General features: G+C 36.4%; 1 protein-coding gene across 2 annotated transcripts in view; it reads right to left on the reverse strand.

The window, feature by feature from the left end:
* LOC120634797 (neural/ectodermal development factor IMP-L2-like) overlaps positions 1-25,125 on the reverse strand; it is a 64,709-nt gene that overhangs the window by 8,426 nt on the left and 31,158 nt on the right. Inside the window, exon 1 of one of the 2 annotated variants that reach the window (XM_039905602.1) lies at positions 9,997-10,126. The exons of the other annotated variant lie outside the window; for it this stretch is intronic. The gene's annotated coding sequence lies outside the window, so the exon portion shown is untranslated. Of the gene's footprint in view, positions 1-9,996; positions 10,127-25,125 lie in introns of those variants that run through there. 2 annotated transcript variants of the gene reach the window in all.

Below are 25,125 nucleotides of genomic sequence, written 5' to 3' on the forward strand. Positions count from 1 at the left end.
GTAGGAAGGTGATAACAAACAAAAAATTACTTGGCTAAGTTTGATGTGGGCTCTTCTTAGACCAGGGTGCGTTTGGAATCCTCGTGATAACTTCGTTCGCCAACTTTCAGAAGTTATCACCATCCCCTTACAATTATGTAAACATATATGTATGAACGCTTCATAAGTGCCTGTGATAGGCCTACATGAATAAAGAAATTTTGATTTTTTTTTTTTTTTAAATGCTCAACCCGTTTCCCGCTTATTAATTTGACAGTTCCCACTAAAATTATAAAACTTCTTGCAAACATAATTGAAAAGTATTCTTGCCAGCATCTTAAGCACTATGCTTCGATGCGGTTGTTTCAAATACGTTTTAGATTGAATTTAATGTATTTTGTTATTTATGCTTATGAATATATGTTAAAACTAAATTTTACTATGATATTTAAGTGTCTCCATACTCGAAAACGACCCTTCGCTGCGTGCGAGCAAATGAACCTACAGAAACCGTGTAAACGACTGATATTGAAGTATCAAAATCCACTCCACTCTAGTATGGTTTCTCGAACAGGCGGTGAGTCGCTTCATTCGATTTAGCAGTTGACAGTAATTATTTTGCCTCTAATGTTTTAAACGTTTGCCATAAAATGGGGTGTATGGAAAAAAAATTGTTAGCTAGCAACATTTCGCGGGTGTGAATTATGACGTGCGCGGGGCGTTTTCACTGTTTTTGGACACAATGCGCTGGATCCAATTATGGCTGAATGAGGACTGAAACGACCGTGTAGTTTTCATAGACGTAGTCCTAATCGTCCCAAATTTAAATAAACAAACGCTTATGATATACAGATCACATACATTTTTCAGTTGTGGGAATCGAACCCTCGGCCTTAGACTCAGAGAGCAGGGTCACTGTCCGCTGCACCAATCGACTGTCTCACGCATGTACCTGTGTTTTATTTAGTATTGTTTTTGTTTATAATTTCTGTTTGGTGTAACAATAAAGTGTATTTTCATTTCATTTCATTTTCATTTAGGATTCCTTACGATGTTTGCCCTTCACCGTTAAAGCAAGTGATATTTAATTGCTTAAATTAAAACGCACATAACTCCGAAAAGTCAGTTGAACCTTCCGGGGCTCGAACTTATCTAGAAATGAAAGCCGAAGCCTTACCCACTAAGCTATCGCCGCTTATACAGAAACTAAATAACTTATCATGTCTTGTAGTTTTTCAATTGTGTTTCTGCAAAATTATTACTCTATCAATCCGCCAATAAAAAACTTTAAAAGCGAGTTTGGGTTTAAGAACCAAATTAAACAATATTTATTGGCCAAACAGGTCAGCTTCTCTGCTCTTCTCTCTGTCTTCACTTCTCTTCAGTCTGTAAACTTTATATTTAATTTGAATGTTATATATAGCTGTAGTTCGTTTAAATTGTGTATCTACCTTTTACACTGTGTATCTTAATTAGTTATCGATATATCTACGTTTCTATTTTCAAGTTCATATAAATATATGTTAGTTTTATTTTACATAAATCTCAGATTTTAATGTTGTACATACAAATTTAATTATATCTATTATGTCTGACCACATTACTGACCACATTTTTATGTTTTAATTAAATAATAAACTAAGCTAAAATTATATAAGTAACAAAAGGCAATCGAAAGAAAAAAATAAGAAAATACAGCAATAAAACGAATACTACTAAAGTTACTTAATAAACCCACAGCTATGATAAATTTCTTCTGTATAATTAAATTTTATTTAATTTAATTTCATAATTTTATTAAATTTTATTTAATTATACAGAAGAAATTTATCATAGCTGTGGGTTTATTAAGTAACTTTAGTAGTATTCGTTTTATTGCTGTATTTTCTTATTTTTTTCTTTCGATTGCCTTTTGTTACTTATATAATTTTAGCTTAGTTTATTATTTAATTAAAACATTAAAATGTGGTCAGTGGATGGCTACGCATTTCCGTTGTCATCTGGTACAAGGTGCCAACTGAAAATCAGCGCTGTATGGCAATTCAAATTCAAACATAAGCACTTTTGTAACTTCAAGTACGTCTGATTGTAGTCACTCTACCACAGGTTCGGAACGCAGATTCTGCAAAGAGGAAACCGGCAAGAAATTCAGCAGTTGCTCTTTTCCAACATAATTTTACAATTTAACAATCATTATTCTATCTTGTGTGAGATGAGAAAGCGGAGCGGCTTGCTTCCAGGCAACCTTGTCATTAAGAAATTCATCAATGTAATGTGTGTGTAATGTGTTTTTATAAATTCTTTGAACTTATGTAATGGTAAATCTAAGATTATCGGTGTCATGTTATAAAAGCATATACCCCTAAGACGATATCACTAATTTGCGAACGTTTCTAGAAAGTCGATTGTTTATATCATGTCTTATAAAACTATGGGTGACTTCGAATAAAGAAAGACTTTGAATGTGACTTTGATTATAGTTATAAAACAACGTTAAACTGATGTTACCTAACTAAATTAGCTATTAACTATTTATAAATCATAACATGACATATTTATCAAGTTATTAGTGACATAACATTTGTTTACAAACATGATAAGGTGGCAAATAAATAGGAAGACTTTTTAATCAGAACTCACTCAAATTATGTTATTAAGATTTGAATAACATTTTTAACTTCGGCGTGGCTGCCACACTACCGACAAGCGCCAAGCGATTTAGCGTTCCGGAACGATGCCACGCAGAAAACCACCATCACGTTTCTACGCGACATTGTACCGGAACGTTAAATCGCTTATCGGCACGATTTTGTCGGTAGTGTTGTAACTATCTTCAGAAATTGTAATTTCCCAAACTGCCCCATCGGGATTCGAACCCGGGACCTTCTACTTAAATTCACAACGCTCATCGCTGCGTCAGGGAGGTCGTCGGAAGTCTTAAGAATTTTTTTTACTTTTTCGTTTCAAAATAAGCGAAAAAAGCATTATTTAAATTTCTTATAAACGCACAACCTTTCACTTTATTTTGCTACTAAAAGCTGTTATGTTTGTTTATGCTACTAGTTCTGTATCACACTATCTAGATAATATAATAATTTCAATTTCAATTTCAATTTCAATTTATTCAGCACAATACATAATGTTACATTCATACTATTAAAATAAATCTAATCGTACAATGTAACGTGTGCCTCTACGAGGTATTTTTTTTTATTTTATTAAATTCATTGTCATTTTTAGTATTCCTAATAAAATCTGGCAGCACCACCACTAAAACCACTTCTTTGAAACTGTCTCTTGTGAGAATAAATGTTTAAACATAAACAATCTCGTTGTTTTTATGTTGAGCTTTAAAACCGTCTTACTATAATTAGGAACGAAGTTATTTTTTTATGTGAATTTTATCTTACATATAATGTTTGTTCCAAGTTTAGAATGCTATCTCGATTTATAAATTAGTTATTTATCGCATAACAGTAGTGATAATTTATTTTTATTGTTTAATAATACGTGCTAGTATTATTGTTTTTTTAATATAATTTCAGGAGGAGTAAAAAAAGCTTGCACGTTTCTGTAAACATTCAATTTGTTGTTTATTTACATTAATGTTAAAAGGCGTCTCAAGAAGATGGGCTTTTTTTTTTTGGCGCGGTGGAAAGGCTTCATGCTAAGTGTATATGCTAAGTGTATATGCTTTCATAACATGATACCGAAGGTAATATTAGATCTACCTCTACTAAGTTTAAACAATAAATTAAAAACACATTTAACAAATCGTGGTTACTACGCGATTGATGAATTCCTTAACGACAAGGCTGGCCACTCCGCTCTCATCTCTCACAAAACAGAAAAATTCTAAAGATTGTTAAACTTTAAAATGATGTTGGAAAAGAGCAATCTGCTGAGTTTCTTGCCGGCTCTTCTCAGTGGAATCTGCCTTCCGAACGGGTAGTAGAGTCAGAGTAGTACTTGACGTTTCAAAAGTGCTTAATAATTAGGCCTACTTGAAATAAATTATCCCTTGGGCAGGACGGAGGTTATTTAGGACTCCGCCCTCTAAAGGGGGTATACCCAAATTATAAACCACCGCGGCATGTCTCTCTTGTTGTTTTTGTTGGACGCCCGGGGAACACGTTATATACCTTCCGGCTGTTGGGACCAACCACCGATTGTTGGGGCTCCCGCGCTAGCGAAGAGGGGATCAGGGATCAGCTTGAACCCCTCAGACCGTAGAGAGTCTCACGAAGATGGCCTACCTGATGGTCAGTTGCGTGCACAGGGTTTTTGATCAGGGTATGCATAAAGAAGGAAGATAGCATTAAAGTGAAAAATCCTTCGCCTTTATGAGTTATAAAAAAAATTTATGGTATGCAGTGCTTTTGTGCATTTGTGTTCAGACCGGACCGGACGCCCGGACCAGAACAGACACAGCTATACTACTCAGATATAACTATAGCGTAGAACTCAGTGGTGTGCACATGGCTTTTGAAGCGGGATGACCTGTTAGGGGTACGGCAGTTTTATTAAAACCGTACCCCTAATCAGTTTCTATGTCCTACCGGAACGCTATACCTATCGCTTGTCAGCATGTCTGTTTCCAGGTTGATAGAGACAACATGTTGTGCTAGCCCATATTACACTGGTGGTGTGTGGTGATGCAATCAATACGGTAGCGGGCTAACCTGTTAGGGGGCAGTTATATTAAATTCATAGCCCTAGTCGGTTTCTACGCGACATAATAACATAACGTAAATTGTCGGCACGTCTGTCTGCAAGTTTGAAGGAGACATACAATAAAGTACCATTTGACATCTTGGAGATGTCTCTAAAAATTTGAAAAGCTTGTTTAAACGAAAGCTTAAAGAAAATACCTAATATTATAGTTTAAAGGATCACGTAAACGATAAAAAAACTTGGGTGTGAAGTATAAGCAAGTTTCTTTTATTATAATTTTAAATGTCTAAATGACAGTGTGAGATGGTGATAAAAAAAAGAGCACCCGGCTATGTTTGTTGAGGGCTTCTTTTTAGAGCGGGTGCGTTTGGAATCCTAATATAGATTAAAGGATCGCGAAACTATAAAAAAGCTTGGCTGTGAATTATTGCTCTAACCAGGTTGCAATCCTAATAATTTTAAATATGTAAATGAAATTGTGAGATGGTGATAACAAAAAGAACACCCGGCTATGTTTGTTGAGGGCTTCTTCTTAGAGCGGATGCGTTTGGAATACTCGTAGCTTACGAATATGGTTATCGCCATCATCGCAGTATCATGTACACATTTTGTCGGTTTCGGTTTTGACGGCCGATTGGCGCAGTGGCCTGCTTTCTGAGTCCAAGGCCGTGGGTTCGATTCCCACGACTGGAAAATGTTTGTGTGATGAACATGAATGTTTAAAGTGTCTGGGTGTTTTTATGTATATTATAAGTATTTACGCATATTATTTATAAAAATATTCAACAGTCAACTTAGTACTCATAACACAAGCTACGCTTACTTTGGGGCTAGATGGCAATGTGTGTATGGTCGTAGTATAGAGATATATATATATATATTTATATGTGATTGTGATATATAAATATATATATATATCTAGTTTGTTGTGGGGTTCTTCTTAGAGTAGGGTGCGTTTGGAACCATTGTAGCTTTAGTTTTAAGTTTACGAATGTAGTTATCGCCATCACTATTCTCTAATATGTACATGTTTTGTTTGTAAAGAATGCATCAAAGTGCCATCTAAGTGCCTATTGGAATATAGAAATACTAGCAAGACCCACGCGACTTCGTCCGCGCATGAGCCGACTTAATAAAATATTCGTATTTTGTCGCGGACCGTTTTATAGAACTTTAAAGATGCAAAAATTCCGACAATTCCGACACACTTACTACATACTTCCGTCGTTTAGCGTAACGTTTACCGTTCACGAATCGCACGCATCAGAAACTCTCAAAAAGGGTTTTTATTTTGCAGATTTTGCCAGAGATTCCAATAAAAATAATAAATAAATAAATAAATAATAAATAAATATACTACGACAATACACACATCGCCACCTAGCCCCAAAGTAAGCGTAGCTTGTGTTATGGGTACTAAGATGACTGATGAATATTTTTATGAATTATATATACATAAATAGTTAGAAAATACATATTATAAACACCCAGACACTGAAAAACACTTAATGCTCATCACACAAACATTTTCCAGTTGTGGGAATCGAACCCACGGCCTTGGACTCAGAAAGCAGGTTCGCTGCCCACTGCGCCAGTCGGCCTAATGAATCCTAGCTAGATCGATTTATCGGCCCCGAAACACCCTGTATTCTAAATTTCATGAAAATTGGCGGAGCCGATTCCGAGATTCCAATTATATATATATATACTAGCTGTTGCCCGCGACTTCGTCTGCGTTTGATTTTGTTTTTAAAGTATTCAGTATCGCTAGCCTTAAATGAGTATAGTTGTATATACATATAACATGTGACTGTCAATTAATTATAGACAAATAATTTGCAATAAAATAAAATTGTGAATTTACTTAAAGATCTAAGCTATCCTATCTCTTAAGTTGGACCAGACTGCCCACGGTGTGCCAATTTAATTTAAAATCGGTTCAGTAGTTTAGGAGTCCATCGCGGACAAACATCGTGACAGGAGATTTATATATATTAAGATATATTGATAAACACGACTAAAATGTCATTTTCCAAAAAAGAAGCCTAGCTAGAGCGATTTATCGCCCCAGAAACCACCTGTATACTAAATTTCATGAAGATCGTTGGAGCCGATTCCGATATTCCAATTATATACAGTCAAATCTGGGTAAGTGAGAACTGGATAAGTGAGAAAACTCTATAAGTGAGAGTAATAGCCAGGACCCGTCATTTTTAGCTCCCAAAACCTCTATTAGCGAGAAACAAAAACCTTTGTAAGAGAGAGTTGTTTTTCCCTCACGGACCTCCGTAAGTGAGACTGCTACTTATCTATACCTCTATAAGCGACAGTCGAGCAAGCAATATTCGACAAAATTTATGAGTTAGAGAAAAACATTCAAAATACAAAAACAGAAACCCAAACGAAATTCACGGATTTTTTTAAATGTAAATAAGTTCTAAATAAAATAAAATTACATTGTGCATGAATATGTCTTGTTATTGCTGCGTACCTCTATAAGAGAGAAACGCTACCCATGTACCTGCATTAGCGAAAAACTCGGGTTAGTGAGAAACCTCTATAAGCGAGAATGAGATTATGCTCCCTTGAACTCTCGCTTATCCAGGTTTGACTGTATTTACAAGAATTGCTCGTTTAAAGATATAAGATTTGACTTTGACTTTGAAGTATATTAGGTAAATACGAACAGTTGAAAATATGAAAAGTACGTAAAGACATAACAAACATACGACAAAGACATTTTTGATCTCTACATCATCATCATCCTGTAAAAGTCCACTGCTGGACTAAAGGCCCTCACCAACGGGTTTCCGGTGTGCCCATCACCACACCTGGCGTCTGCCAGGGTTTGTGATTGCAGTATATGGTAGTAGTAGCATCGTCCGCTCTCCGTTACAATCCCTATCCCTACTTCCCTATCCCTATCCCTATCCCTACTAATATTATAAATGTCAATGTAAGTTTGTTTGTTACGCTTTCACGCAAAAACTACTTAACCGATCCTCATGAAACTTTGTACACATATTCTTTGGAAGTGTTAGAAGTAATATAGGATACTTTTATACCGACATTAAGCTCGGTTCCTTTGGGAGAGGGGATGAAAGTGCTTGACGATTTTAAACCATAACTCCGACAAATTATAACAGATTTAAATAATTATTTTTGTACTATAGAGGTTAGAATATGTGTTTAGTTTTGCCCAAACTGTGGTTGGAGATAGAGAACAGAACTCCTCAGGGGAAAGCAGCAAACCCCTCATTTAAGGCTTAGCGATATTGAATACTTTAATTTTCTAGAACTGCAACAAAATTTAATGCCACATGAAAAACAAAATCAAACGCAGACGAAGTCGCGGGCAACAGCTAGTAATAAATAAATATACTTCGACAATACACACATCGCCATCTTGCCTCAAAGTTAGCGTAATTTGTTCTGGAACCCACGGCCATGGAATCGGAAAGCAGGGTCGCTGCCCACTGCGCCACTCGGGTCAATACTAATAGTTCTAGCTTCTCTACATTGAAAAAACAAAGTTGCTTTCAGCGTTTTGTTTATCCGCTAACTCCTCCTATACCACGCAATGGATTTTCATACGGTTTTCAATGTAGCTTAGATAATTTTTCACAGATGGTTTATATATACGCATAATAACACTTTAAAAATTAACTCTTTGTGGAAAAAAAAACAAATTTTGAAAAATAAATCTGAATTTTATTCCACTACAAGTTGGCCCTTGAATGCAATCTCAACAAGTGATGGTAGCGGGTTAACCTGTTAGGGAGTATCATAGTCATGCCTCTAACAGTTTTCTACGCGAGATCGCTTCGGAACACTAAATCGCTTAGTGGCACGTCTTCGTCGGTAGGGTGGTAACTAGCCACGGCCAAAGCCTCCCACCAGACCAGACCAGAGGATATTCAGAAAATATAAATTCCCCATAGGCCATTCAGCCAGGTTATGGGCTCCTAGCGTGGACAGTTTTGCCGAACCGTGTACATGGAAACTGGAGTGGACGAGGCATTCACAGCAGTATCTTGTGGGGAAATTCTCGATGTGGTGTATACACAGTGGCGTGCACTTCATATATGCACAAAAGCACTGCATACCCAATTTTTTTTATATAACTCGTATTGGAGGGGTTTTTTCCCAATTTATGTCATCTACCTACTTTTTGCATACCCTGGTCGAAAACCCTATGCACGCCACTGTGTATACACCTGATCACAGACGGAAGACGTACCATCATGTTATAAACACTCCGGTGTGCTCCGAACATTGCTGTGGCTTCTTCGGGAATCGAAACCGGGACCTCCTACTTAAATTCAGAGTGCTCACCGTTGCAATAGCAACAACTTTATTTATTTTATTAATAATGGTCACTAATTGTTGTATTTTACAGTTTTTTACAATTCCCTTTGGGAATCGTTTGTTTTCTTGGCATAAATATTAACCTTCGTTTCAACTAACTCTATGCCAAACTGATTGGTTGCTTAGTAATTATACAAGCCTCTTTACTGTCTGAAAGGGGGGGTTCAAGCTGTCCTGATCCCCTCCTCGTTAGCGTGGGATCCCCTACAATCTGTTGGGGTGGTTGGTATACATCCGGGAGGTATGCAACGGGTTCTCGGGCGTCTAACAAAGCCAACAAGAGGGACATGCCGTGGTGGTTTTCAGTTTGGGTATACCCCTTTAGAGGGGGGAGTCCCACATAAACTCCGTCCTACCCAAGGGTCGGAGTTAGCAATAAAGCTTTTCCACCACGCCAAAAAAAAAGGACGTAAAAAATGGACAAACAAACAAACACACTTTCGCATTTATAATATTAGCAAGGATTAGTATATGTACAAAAAAAAAACGCGTAGCAATAAGAATAAACCACCATAACTTGGTCAAGAAGTGAGTTTACGTCTATAAGTACACGATTCTGATACAAAAATATTATAACATTATGATATGATCCTGGGGATAAGCGGGTAAAACCGCGGGAAACAACTAGTATATCGCTCAACCAACCCGCTGAAATGCGGTTTGCAATAATATTATCTATGTATTTCTTTAAATTTATTTAATAACTCAATGATAAAATATAGACTAACATATAAGAAAAATACACTGTATTTCAAGACCAAAAGAAAACCGTCTTGCTGAAAAAAAAAAAAACTTTTTTTACCTAAAAAGTAAATAAAAATAACGTACCTCAATGATTACTTATAACGGACTGTACCTTATTGTCATTCAACAAATTGACCTATGTCATAATTCCGCTAGAAACGCTTCTATTCTACACATCAAGTAAAACTAAAAAAAGCATAGAATTTGTTTACGTATAAAATTATTACGTACCTTTAACTTCACTAACACTTATTAACGGAATGTAAACAAATGTACACTTTTAGGAACTTTTACAATAATTTTATCGTATTTTCTGTAACTGGTAACTCTTCTATCCTAGATGTGTTCTGGGATAAGGTTGTGTTTAGAATACGTCGGTACGATGGAATTCATCCCTTTTTATACTAGCTGAGTCGATCCACACGGAGCGGTTTTTCGTCGTTATTATTTTATCAGATAACAGAGATCTGATACTGCTATTAGTTTTGTTAATTTGTCATAACTGTGTCATCATAACATTATTTTTAACTAGCTTCAAAAATAAAGGGTTTGTGGTTTTACGATGTAGGTTACTGTTACTTAGGCTCCGACAAATCGAACTGATTGTGACTTTTTTTTATTTGGTTATAATCCATACTGATTTTGAATATATCCACTACCTCGGGTTGATGTCGGGTATACACCGACTTTTTTTAATTAGTTACTACAATCCCAACGGATTATGCAAATGTCCACTACCACGGGGGAATAGGTCGGGTATACACCGACCAAAATATCATTATAACACGATTCGACCCGCGACATGAACACAGAATTTTGCATACATTTTATATCTTCATCAAAAGAGGGACGTTCTGGGCATATACCTCCTATTTCATAGGAGGATTTTTTGAGTGGTTATATTCCGAAAACGCTTCTCTAATTCCTATATAAATACCTATATAAATTTCCGAACACCAGGCTTGTACTAAAAATTTCTCGAATTAAAACCCCAATTTTTTTTTTCACTACAAGTTAGCCCAATACAATCTCACCTGGTTTTAAGTGAAGATGCAGTCTAAAATGGAAGCGGGCTAACCTGTTAGGGAGGATTGTATAAATACCCCTAATCGGTTTCTACGCGACATCGCACCCGCTTAGCGTCACGTCTTTGTCGGTAGCGTGGTAACAAGCCACGGCCAAAGCGTCTCACCAGACAAGAGAAAATTCGGAATCGGAATATCGGAATTAAAATTAAAACCCAAGACCCCTACTTAATTCACAGAGTTCATCGTTGCGCCAGGGAGGTCGCCAAAAATTTCATGATTCGACCTGGGAATTAAGCCTCGTAACTCATGATCCGTTTTCACCATTGGAACCACCAGCCAACCGATATTCCAGTTCCAGTGTTCCTTTTGCTTAACTCTTTGCTGGTACTAAAGATTTCTTGAGAAAAAAACCCTTAAACATGTTATTTGAACTCCACCCCGAGAATCGAACTTAGGAACTCTTGATCCGTATACATACTAACCACTTCTGACACACTATCCTGACCAACGAGGCGGTATACTTTAATATAATCTCAAACAAATAAATTTCATTAATTTGTCACGTTCTATAATAAAAACAAATTCCTTTCATATTATATTACAATTTTTTATCACACAGCTATTTTAATGAAAGAACTATTAAAATGTACTATGACTAATATGCGATTAATTATTATTTTTAGGTTATTACATAATAATTAATTAAGTTACGTAAATTGTCTCGTGTTTGGAATTGAAGCCTGCTTGGAGCTTGGAATTGAAGCCTGGTTCGAGCTTGGAATTTAAGCCTGCGTGGAGCTTGGAATTAAAATCTGCTTGGAGCTTGGAATTTAACCCTGCGTGGAGCCTAGTGTCATACTCTATAAGCAATTTTAAAACGCTAAGTTTGTTTGTTTATAGTCACTCTACTTTCGGTACGGAAGGCTGATTCTACCGAGCTGGAAAAAACTCGGGCGTTGCGCTTTTCCAACATAATTTTACAATTTAACAATCAATTGTTGTATCTTGTGTTATATGATACCGGAGTGACCTGCTTCCAAGTAACCTTGTCATTAAAAAATATATCAATTGTATAGTAACCTCAATGTATTAATGTGTTTTGATACATTGTTTCAATTTCATCGTATCAACCCATTACCGGCCTACTACAGAGCACGGCTTTCCCCCAACAATGAGAAGGGGATAAAACCACCACGCTGGCCCAGTGCGGATTGGTGGACTGCACACCTTTGATAACAATATGTAGATCTCTCAGACATGCAGGTTTCCTCGCGATGTTTTCCTTCACCGTTGGAGCAAGTGATATTTTAATTACTTAAAACGCTATGTGCGTTTTCTTAAAAAAATAAGAGTTGCTGGGATTCGAACTCGGCCCCACGAAAGTGATGTTAAGCTCTTACCCAATGCGTTATCAGCGCTTGCTTGCTTGCTTGTTTGAACTTACGCAAAGGTGAATTCAATATTGCATTCGGTATCATATTATAAAAGTAACTTCATCATGTTATAAAGTTTTCTGAGCTTTCTCACACGTTTTTTTTTTATTGAAATAATGGAGGGTCCAAGCAGATGACCCACCTGATGGTAAGTGGAAAACCATTGCCTATAAACAGAGCCCCAATCCCTCAGTGCCTGAAGACGAAAGTCTTCGAACAGTGCGTGTTGCCAGTCATGACCTATGGCTCTGAAACATGGTCGTTAACTATGGGCCTCATAAGAAGGCTCAGAGACACTCAGCGGGCGATGGTGAGAGCTATGCTCGGAGTATCTCTACGCGATCAAATCAGAAATGTGGAGATTCGTAAAAGAACCAGAGTTATCGACATAGCTCAACGAGTCGCGAATCTGTAGTGGCAATGGGCCGGGCACATTGTTCGGAGAAAGGATGGACGTTGGGGTCTTAAGGTGCTGGAATGGCAGAGCCGAACTGGTAAGCGCAGCGTTGGTCGGCCCCCAACGAGGTGGACAGACGACATTAAGCGCGTCGCAGGTAGCCGCTGGATCCAAGCGGCACAGAACCGTGGAATTTGGAACTCCCTACAAAAGACCTATGTCCAGCTGTGGACGTCTATCGGTTGATATGACGATGATGATAAACAGAGCAATACTTGGGCATACAAGGAGCGCGTCCTGTGTTGCCCTGTGTCTATAAACCTGAAGTGTGGATATGAAGTCTCATGAGCCTGTAATTGACGGCTGATTGGCGCAGTGGGTAGCAACCCTTCTTTCTGAGTCCAAGGCCGTGGGTTCGATTCCCACAACTGGACAATATTTGTGTGATGAACATGAATGTTTTTCAGTGTCTGGGTGTTTATATTATATATATTATAAGTGTTTATGTGTATTATTCATAAAAATTATTCATCAGTTATCTTAGCACCCGTAACACAAGCTACGCTTACTTTGGGACTAGATGGCGATGTGTGTACTGTCGTAGAATATTTAAAAAAAAAATTACACCGGTACGTCTTCAGAACAGATCTGCCGCTAAGCAGCATTGCAACAATGCTGCTTAGCGGCAGAAGTAAGTATGGTGATAGTACTTGCCCGGACGAGCTTTGACACAAAACATCTTAGGGCATCTTCGGGCAGTAATAAAAATAATCCTAATAACAAAAAACTGCAAAAGAAACCTCATTATATAGTTAGGACTTTGGCTTCACTTTCGGGGGGCCGAGTTGGAATCCCAGCAAGCACGTGTAACCTTTTTAAGCTATGCGCGTTTTAGCCAATTCAAATATCGCTTGTTTCAACGGTGATGGCAAACATCGTGAGAAGACCTTCATGCCTGAGAGTTCTCCATAAGGTTCTCAAAGGCGTGTGGAGTCCACCAATCCGTTCTGGGCCAGCGTCGTGGACTACGGCCTACACACTTCTCATATTGAGAGAGATAATTATACTTGGAATTAGGTGTTATACTTGATATGTACGCGTTTTTTCGTCATCATAGGGTAAGTTAAAAATTTTCTGTGTTGATTAAAAATTGTCTATTGTTTGAATCTAAAGGACATACCCCATTATTTGTCTGTACCCTTCCCTTAATCTTGGTGCTTTAAAAAAGTACAGCTTATTCATATGAAGGAATATAAACTGTCTGTAACAATTTATACACACAATACAAAGCTCTGATCTACTCGATAACAAAATACGCGGACAAAGACAAAAGTCGAAACTAGTTAAAACCGTAACTACATTGTAAGGAAATCAATTCTACCCAATTGCTTTAACTACGTCACAATCGTACCATCTGTCAATGATATAGCCATTCACTATAAATCATACAAATTGAAAAAAAAACTCGTGACTCATACAATGGAATTCACACAACGGTTTTGTGAAAGAATTGATGATGTAATAAAGTAGTGGACGCCGGTAATATTATAGTGTTCAGAGAAATGCTAGATATAACAAAAACAAAAAATAGGTGATAACAAAAAAAAAACCTGGCTAAGTTTGTTATGGGCTCTTCTTTGATAAATTATACATTGCGATGTGAACGAGGTCTCGGGTTTTAATACCCGATAGGGGCAGTTTGATACAACGGACAACGGACGGTTCCAGACCAACCAAGTGCGGAAAAGGCCCAGGAACAGAAGGGGCAGTTTGGGTCCTATAATGTCTTAATATTTTTCTAATCTAGTCTAGGACAATTATTAGCCGCCAAGCGATGTACCTCCCGTGCGATGTCGTGTAGAAACGAGAAATCGATTAGAATGAGAAGGAATCGTTGAAAGGAAATCGATTAGTTAAGGCCGTATTCCACCAGGCTGGCTGACTCTACACTCCTTTTAGAACGTTATGTAGAACACTCAGGCATGCAGGTTTCCTCACGATTGCTTAAAACGCTCATAACTTAGAATAGCTAGATCTACATAGCTACGTCCTAAAAGGAAACAAATATTCAAATTTCGAAGATTGTATGTATGGTTCTAAAGACGTGCAAACATACAATTTTACATGTACATCTCATTTACTAGTAAAGACAACCTACGTAGCTCGTAAAGACACGTGCGTGAAGTTTGACGCACATTTCCGAGAACGAGATTGTCAACTGTCATCAGAAAAAAATTCGAAGCGTTCTTAAAATAAAAATCGATTTGTACCTTAAGATGTAGCCAATAGAGTCTTAAATAACTTGAGTCTTGTGTAACCAAAAGTGATTATTGGCAATAAATGAGTAAAAAAAAAGCTAGACGAATTTTTCGTTAGCGATTTTGCACGCCAAATACTTCCGGAAGTTGAATTCGGTTCTGGGAAGTGATTAGCATGAAATCCAGTAATATTTAAGTAATGCATACTGGAATAAGCTTATAGATTTGTTATTTTAAAATTGGAAGCGATATTGTGGTGAAGATGCCTATTCACTCTTGATTTGAAGGTACTCATATTGTACGCACGGGGGAAATGGAAGCTGGAAGGGCATTCATGCGGTGCGAATCAGAAACGAAGATGCAAAGCACTTCGTACGCGTCCGCGGTATATCAACCACGTAGGGATGCAGATCCTTACGGTGCCTCGCGGTTCGATGGTAAAAAGGTGAGGGGGGAACTAGATCGAACAGTTCTTGAGCAATGAGCACAATCTCCAAAATATATCTTATAGAATACTGGAATGCAGGCAACCTTGCGCCGATGCTCCAAACTCTGAAGTTTTTTAGCTGCGGAAACCATTAAATAGTTTCCCAGACCGATTTCGGTCATGGAGGTCAATCTCCAAGGAGATTTTCGAACTACGCGGGATATTTCTTACATATAGTTCAACGGTTACGGTACGAGATGTCAAGTTGGATGACACGGGCAGAATTTGACTACCCGCTTTCGTGTTCTTTATGTTGGTATTTTACGAACTGTTCGACACTCTACGCTGACAACGTCACTTTTAAATTGAAAAAAGCTGTACGATGCTTTCTTGGTTTGCATAATTCTACCCCTGGTTTCCGTCCGTCCTCACGATTGAAGTTTTTGTACCTACTTCCGTATTTCAATCGCTTCACGAACTAGTCTTGGAATATAATGACGGTCGGTGGGGAGAACTTTAGGGTCATGTAGCTCTATCCAGTGCTGGGTGCCCCCTTATAGAACTATTTGTACGGACGTATGTACCCGTTGAACTATATTTAAAAAAAATGTTGATTAACCACGATCTAACGAATCTTAGTTTAATCTTTAATGTAGCGTACGCGAGATATATTATAGCGTACAAGTGTGTGAGCAAACTCAAGGGCACTCAATTAATAATCACAGTTCAATCTATGGCAATCATGCGCTATGAATGGCTTTTGGTGTCAGCTGTACCTCTTCCTGCAGATGTCGTACGAGGCGACTTAGGGAATATAACGAAAAATGGGTAGCAGCGTACTTAGTGCTACTACAGCCATCTACTGCGATTATGGAAGAATCCTCTCACTGAGTTATGGACTTTTATGGACAGGAAAAATGACAATTTAATTACAATTCAAGGAATAAATACATCATGTCGCCTCGTCGGAATTTATAAAGGCAGATGTCATAGGTCTGTCAGCTTGTCTGGGGTTTCCCATCGTGCACTTTTACTCGGCTTTTGTTTCTTTTACATCACAGAGATCTTTGGTTAATAATGTGCGAGAGTACATCTCAAATCGGTTAATTAGGTATATATTTTATATATTGGATAGAAACAGGTGATATTTCGCGGAAATCCATAATATATTATGAAAATTAAGCTTAATTTGCCATACTCCGCGAACAGCAGGAGAATCTGTATGGGGTAATTTATAATTTCTTCAATCCGTTTACTCCACCCCAAACAGATCCTCGGCAGATCGATGCTTTTAGCAAATTAAGCTTAATTTTCATAATTTAGAGGTTTAGGTCAAGAATTGGTAGGTGTTGAGTTTCTTTGCGAAAAAATCTGGGAATCAGCTCGGAGTTAGGAAATCTTCGCTTTCACGGAAACAACTTTCAAACCCTGTTTTTTAGAAGGATTTATGAACAATCCATTTTAAATCCGGTGTTTCAAAAAATAAACACGGCGACCAAATTGTATACGTTGTTTTTTTTTTTAAGAACTTTTTGTGGTGTGCAGTAAAAGTATATTTATTCATTCATTTAATCAAACTCGTGCGGATCACTAGACAACTGTTAGTTAAATCGACCAAAAAAAAAATTGAAACAAAAATTCACCTAGTGTGGTCCGACCGCGATCTTTAATGTTCAGCGTATAATTCTGAATCAGATCAAAAAACGTGTTAAGCCCAACGAGTCAAGGACAACTCTTAAAATACCTACTTCTTAATAAATAATAATAAAATAAAACACACAGCAATTAAAATAAAGTCAATGACAACTTAAACTACTTATATATAAAAAAAAAAGAAAGTATCTTAAAATTAGGTAACAAAATAAATTTAAATAATCTAAAAACAAACAAATACAGTTCCCCGTCGGCAGTGACATATCTGTGGTGTTGTTCCTCCCAAACTTATCATTCATAGGTACATATAAAATAACATGTTCCGACTTGTTCATCAATCCGCTGATGGAAACTGGCCTCCTCTCTCGCTCTCGCATAGGAAACTGTTATGGAGCATAGACCCACCACGCTGGTATGCGGTTTGGTGGGTCAATGCTAAGCTACAAATTAGTTTATAAAGATTAAATTAATAATTTCAAATAACCCCGACATAAATATTCCTCGTTCTCTCTTAGTATAAGTACATTCAGATAAGATCATTCATTTAAGATCTTTCACTGTTCAGGCTGTTAAGCTTTGGAATGCCTTGCCTCTTGAAATCAGAGAGGCACAGTCTATTACCATTTTAAAAAAACTTGTCAAAGATCATTTTTTGTCTGCATCTGCGGATCTTTAACTTGCCTATTCCTTTCTGTTTTATTTGTGGTTTGACAATATTGTATATATTTATTTATTATTAATATTAATTATATAGGTATATATTAATTTTTATCACTATCTATATATTTTATTGTAAGTTTGTTATATGTACATATTATATTTGTATATATAGGTTTATGCATGTTTATTTAAATGCCCCACCTACCTCTCTTCTTGAGCTGTTTTTAACGCCTTTGGTTGCCTGGAAGAGATCGCTATGTAGCGATAAGGCCGCCAAATTGTATACCTTTTGTTAAATTTTTACTTTTAATTTGTTATGTTTATGTGGTGTACAATAAAAGTGTATTCATTCATTCATACATTATTCTACTAATATGTACTAGAGCTTTTGTGACTGATGGGAAGTAATGCCGCAATGCTTACTTTTGCCGCCTACGTAGTGCCGCCCCGTTGCTGCTTGACAGCAGTTATAAGCATGGCGGTAGTGTTTCCCCGGACGAGTTCTGTCACAATAAGCTCAACTAGTATTCACAATAATAATCATCATCATATCAACCCATTGCCGGCCCACTACAGAGCACGGGTCTCCTCCCACAATGAGGAGGGGCTAAGGCCGTAGTCCAACACGCTGGCCCAGTGCGGATTGGTGGACTCAACACACCTTTGAGAACATTATGTATCTCTCAGACATGCAGGTTTCCTCACGATGTTTTCCTTCACCGTTGAAGCAAGTGATATTTTAATGGTGCGTGCTAGGATTCGAATTCGGCCCACCGAAAGTGAAGTCCAGCTCGTACCCAATGTGCCGTCACGGCTTCGCTTTTTTTTTTTTTTAAATAATAATAAATTCAATTGATCACAATTCTTGAAGCAGCATACAAAGAATTATAAAAAGAAAACCGAGAAAAAGAAATTAAAAACACTTAAATAATTTTTTAAAACAGCCATATTCTTTAACAAAAAATCATTGTATTTTCCTATCTTTTGTCCCGCAAGTTGAAATATACGACTTTTTGCTATTGAAAGTTAAAAAAGTTGATTCTTTGAATTGCTAAGTTGGGAAATTATAAAAGAATTAACATCTTCATTATATTTCCACGAACCTCCACGTTTCGGTTTAAACAATCTCATAGCGACTTCGACCGCGTTCGTTTAAGTTTTAAAATTTAGGTTCTGAGCTTAAAAGAATGCAATGGCCATCTTCAGGAGGCAAACTTCATCCATGCGAAATTTTCCCAAGATCAGTCTAGCTGCCGTCTAAAAGTAACGCTTTTTTCCCATCTGGAAACTGTATCCCTGTGCATTTTTGGGATAAAAAGTATCCTTATCCTATGTTTGTGCCCAGTTTCAACAAGATCAGCAAAGTTGGGCCAAACATAGATAATAAACAAACCGACAGACGATCTTTCGAAATCAACATTAAACTCAAATTCAAATTCAAAATTTCCCTTTACATGTAGGCCTATCACAGGCACTTATGAAACGTTCATACATATATGTATACATAATTGTAAGGGGATGGTGATAACTTCGTTCGCCAATTTAATACAATTCTCCCATGTTGGGGGAGACATGACGTTGATGAGACGGTATGGAGGATGTTGACTGGGCGTTATATATATATATATACCGTTGATCGTCGTTCTAATACTATATTTTTTAAAGTTTGTGTTAAACGTAAGCTTATAGAAAAGTCCTATTGTAGTATTAAGGACTAAGTTAACGATAAAAATGCTTGGGTGTAAATTATTGCTCTAACCAGGTTGCTTCTTTAATAGTATTAAGTGACAATGTGAGATGGTGATAACAAAAAAACCACCGGCTAAGTTTGTTGTGGGCCTGTGTGCTTCTTCTTAGACCAGGGCGCGTTTGGAACCCTCGTTTAGCTTTTGTTTCAAGTTGACGAATGTGGTTATCGCCATCAACTCACTTTGTAATGTACGCATCAAAAGTGCCATATATGTGCCTATTTGAAAAAAGAAATATTTGACTTTGACTTTGACTTAAACCTAAAGCTACGATTATCTACTTTTTATTTTACATGTTATGCGTTTCACACCCTATCACAATTTTCTGCTCATAATCGAGAGATGTGTTACTTAAAGCACTAAAAAGTTTTCGATTCCACTTGTTAAGCAACATTGACTTCAGGAAACTATGGGTGACCAAATGTGGAACTTTCAAGGAGAATTTAACGTACATTGATTTAAGCTTTTATCACAAACGACAAATATCGTCACTCTCATATAATATGTTGAATGTTTGTACATGTAAAGTAACTTTAAGTTAGTAGGATGCTTCTGTCGGCTAAGGAGTTCTGTTCTTTATCTGTTATGATATTCACCAGATCTTCACCAAATTTGGCCAAGCTGAATTTATAATACCACCTTTCCAATAAAAAATAATTATCAAAATCGGTTTAGGTATGCCAAAGTTATGGTGTTAAATTGTCCAAATCTTTCATTAAATGTTAAACTGAAGTATCAGCTGTGAGTGTACCAAATTGCACTCACAGCAATTCTGTAGGTTCCGCGTAATGTGCGAACTGACAGACAGAAAAAACAGGCAAACAAAAATTAAATACACTGTTCTCGTTTCTCTATCTAAATTCAACTTCCTCCTATGAAATTTTTAATCTATATATATATAGTGAAAATGGTCTTCGTTTGAGGCTCAATCACGCCTAAACCACTGATCGTATCGACATGAAACTACCACCATTCGATGCGAAATTTTTCCTAGATGGTTTATGGCTATCTATTTTTTCGTTCATTCCTTCATTTTTTTATTGCTGTTTTACTTTTATGAACATTTATCCCGCTAATAAAAACAAAAGATAAGCATTTTCTCTTGATTCTTTTGTTTTCATGGATTTCAACAGAGTGTATTAAACGGATTATGGTTTTTTACATTCAGCTAAGAATCTACTCACGGTAGTGGAGAACGGCTGGACCAATTGGGCTTTTTTTTTATCTTCAGAATTGTCAGGAGAAAGTTTTGTATGTAAGAAAATTTTAAAAAAGCCCGATAAAAAGTTAAAAATTTCGATGATAATCGAAGAATTCCCATCTATATAGTCACTCACCACGAAATCTCGGGAACCATAAGACTTAGAAACGTGAAACTTGGTAGGAATATTACTTTTGCTATGTAGAGGTCAGCTATGAATAGATTTTAAGAAATTTATTCCCCAAAGGGGATTGCGGGGGCGTTAACAATGAACAATTCCCGTTTTTAAACTATAGCTCCTATAGACTTCAAATTTGGTAGGAATCTTCTGTAAGAGGTGTAGAAATAGGCTATGAACGAATTTTACGATAGCTCACCCCACAGGGGGTTGCGGGGGTGGGTATTAACAATTAATATTTTTAATTTTCCAGCTAAAGCTCCTACAAGCTCCAAATTTTGTAGGAATTTTCTATAAGTGATGTAAAAATGATTTATGAACAAATTTTACGATATTTCACCCCAAAGAAGATTGCGGGGGCGTTAACAATGAAAATTTTTAATTTCCAAGCGATAGCTCCTATAGACTCCAAATTTAGTGAGAGTGTTCTATATGTAATATAAAAATGATCTTCGAGCGGATTTTACAATGAATCACCTCCAATAAGGTTCGCGGGGGTGGGTGTTAACAATAAAAAATTCAATTTCGAAATATAGCTTCTAAAAATTCTAAATATGGTAGGAATCTTTTATTATTCACATAAAGAACATCTCAAAATGGATTTCAATAAAGTCTACTTCCGACAGGATTTGCGGGGGTGGGTGTTAAAATCTAAAATTTTTATTTCTAACCTGTAACTTCTACAGACTCCAAATTTGGTGGGGATCTTCGTGTATGGCAGCGGAGAAAAAGTCATTGAGAGGTTTCAAAAACTTAACTTTACATGTAGCTATCCAATCAACGGACTAAGAATTTTACATTCATTTTACTTTTGCAGACTACATAACCGACGAATTCTTTTATTGCGGGATCGCGGAAATGTAACAGATTAAAATGAATGCATTTTCCAAGCACATGAGATGTGGAAAAGAAATTTAGTTACTTATTCTAATAGAATTCATAAAAAACATGCACAATTAATTTTCTATAAAAAATTGATGTCACGGAGAAAATTTTAGTTAACAGAAAATTCGTCGCACTTGAACCTAGACAGATTTCAACTTCACATGGACTTGCAATGACTTTAACTTAAACTTTCAATGCTCATTTCAATTTTTTTTCTTTATGTCAAATATTATTAATTTTTGGAAGAAAGGCACGGAAATGTTATAATGATTGCACATTGAAAGTTACAATGAATATTAGTGAGAAAAATCACCTGGATGAAAGATACAGGCTAAATCGATGGAATTTGGAATTTGAGTAAGTCTAAACAATATCGATGCTTACAGTTCTATCCGCGGGGCCTATTTATGTTCATACAAAAATAAAAAAAAGGAGAATAATAAAAATATGAAAAAATAAAATAAAAATGAAACATAAAATGTAATTTATTTCCTTTTTCAATTCGCCCAGCGAAGCGGGCTGGAAACGGCTAGTAAAATATAAAATGAAAGACAGAAATCGTCCACATACAGATTTATTATAAACTAGCTGTTGCCCGCGACTTCATTTGCGTTTGATTTTGCATTTGATGTGGCGTTTAATTTAGTTGTAGTTCTATAAAAATGTAAAGTATTTAGTATCGCTAAGCCTTAAACGAGAAGTTTGCTGCTGTCCGCTGAGGAGTTCTGTCCTCTACCTCCAACCACGTTCAGATCTACACAAAGTTTGGGCAAAATTAAACGCATATTATAACCTCTATTGTACAACAATAATTATTTAAATCGGTTATAAATTGTCGAAGTTATGGTGTAAAATCGCCCTCTGCCAAAAGAACCGAGCTTAATGTCGGGATAAAAAGTATCCTATATTACTTCCAAGAATATGTGTATAAAGTTTCATGAGGATCGGTTAAGTAGTTTTTTCGTGAAAGCGTAACAAACAAACTTACATTGACATTTATAATATTAGTATAGGGATAGGGATAGGGAAAGGGATATGGATGTTCAACCCCCCAATTCACTCTGGGAGGGGTGAAATGTCAAAATACCAATAAAGTGGCTGTGGTCAATAATTATTATTATTAAAACGCAGCGGTTTCTAACACCAGCATTTACTAAGCGTAACGTCTACATGTGAAATAATTATTTAAGGGCATAGCAAAATATGTTACGTTTAACATATTATTGGTAAAATATAGTTTAAACATTATTTATATGGCATGAAAAATCTATGCCTATACCCACAGAATTAAGGAAATACAGAGTCCGCATTCAGCCATTATTGTATGCAGTTCATTGACTCCTATTAATTTATAAGAATGTTACGCCCCCTAAACTGACTGTATTGTTAACTAATATCTTGATATTGTACAAACATGCTTGCAAATAAATGATTGTTATTATTATCCAAAAACAGTGAAAACGCCCCGAGCACGTCTCAGTCTACACCCGCGAAAAGTTGCTGGCTCACAAACTTTTTTCCATTTTATGGTAAACGTACATTAGAGGTAAAATAATTACTGTCAACTGCTAATTGGTATGAAGCGACAAACCGTCTGTTCGAGAAACTCTACTAAAGTGGAGTGGTTTTAATGTTTCAATATTAGTCGTGTACACGGTTTCTGTATATTCTGAATTCTGTGCCTTTACCTTTTAATTAGAATGTTAGTATAAAATACAACTGCCTATTTGAACTAGTGGTTAGCAAATACTACTACGGATTACGGAGGTTCCTAGATTCGCGGTTTGGGTTAATAATTTGCATTATAACTCTTTACGTGTACACCACATCAAGTTAAGGTACAGAAAAGAAACTGTAACAATAAGACTTAGGAAATAAAGAGATTAATAAATTATTACATTTCGGTTTATTTCTGCCAATTAAATACCCGTTATTATTATTGGATAGAAGCAGGCGTTACAATCCAAAAATTTGTGGAAATCCAAAATTTAAATGGAAATTAATATTATTTATTTTCGTTTCGCTCCGAAATCGGAGCATCCTGAGGAGATGTTGACTTTACAATGAATAATGCGTAGAGAGTATATTGCCGAAGATCTGTTTGGTGTGGAGTATAAGGATTGAAGAAATTATAAATTACACCATACTCCTGCTTTTCGCGGGTTATAGCAAATTAAGCTTAATTTTCATAATAAATCCCGTTTTTAATATAAACATAGTTATGATAATAATAGTTACAGGCACGTCAAAGTTCAAAAACCCACTCTCATATGATAAATATGTATAGGTATTACGACAATACACACATCTCCATCCAGCTCCAAAGTAAGCGTAGCTTGTGTTATGGGTACTAAGATGACTGATGAATATTTTTGAATGAATGAATGAATGAATGAATGAATTCTCTGTTTATAGGCAATGGTTTTAATAAAAAAAAAAACACAGATGGTGTAAGGACTCGATGTTATAGGTACTTTAATCTGATACCAAATAGCTATAATTCTCGTATATTACCACCCCTAGTGTTATTATTGGCTGAACAACCTCACTTAACTCAAATCAATTAAGTGTATTGACTCCTATGGCGATATAGTAAATGGATCATTATTACCAATTTGTGCTAATAAAAGATTCATAAATGGCCTCAAATAACGAGAGGGTTTGCTTATTATCACCACGCTGGGCAGATAGGTCGGCGATCTCAGTAGAAGCTAGTAACTGAGGAAACTGCTGCCTGTTATACTACTGCCTACCAGCGGCGTTCACTTCATACATGCACAAGAGCAGTGCATACCCTAAAATTTAAATACAGCTCGTATAGGAGGATTATTTCAATTTTATGCAATTTTCCTACTGTATGCATACCGACTGGCGCAGTGGGCAGCGACCCTGCTTTCTGAGTCCAAGGCCGTGGGTTCGATTCCCACAACTGGAAAATGTTTGTGTGATGAACATAAGTGTTTTTCAGTGTCTGGCTGTTTATATGTATAAGTATTTATGTATATTATTCATAAAAATATTCATCAGTCATCGTAGTACCCATAACACAAGCTACGCTTACTTTGGGGCTTGATGGCGATGTGTGTATTGTCGTAGTAGATTTATTTATTTATTTATTTAAATTCAAGTATTACTCAATATCTATTTAAGTGAATTTAATTAATGTTGCTATATACTAAGGCTGTGTGCTTTGGATACGCTATCCTATCTCAGCTAAAACCTTCAGAACAATATTGGAACTGCTCTCGATGCTACGTTTGAGGGACGCGATATTTTTCCTTATAATAAGCATGTTACCTTAGGTTTATTATAACCTTTGGGTAAATATTATTTATATGTGTATGTTATATATATATATATATGTATATTATATATATATATATATACCAATTAATATTATAAATGTGAAAGTCTGGAACGGATTGGGATAAAATTTGGTATGCATGTAGCATTTGTCATGGAAAAGAACATTGGCTACTTTTTACCCGATTC

The sequence above is a fragment of the Pararge aegeria genome, chromosome 25, assembly GCF_905163445.1.
Source record: "Pararge aegeria chromosome 25, ilParAegt1.1, whole genome shotgun sequence".
Lineage (NCBI taxonomy): Eukaryota > Metazoa > Arthropoda > Insecta > Lepidoptera > Nymphalidae > Pararge > Pararge aegeria.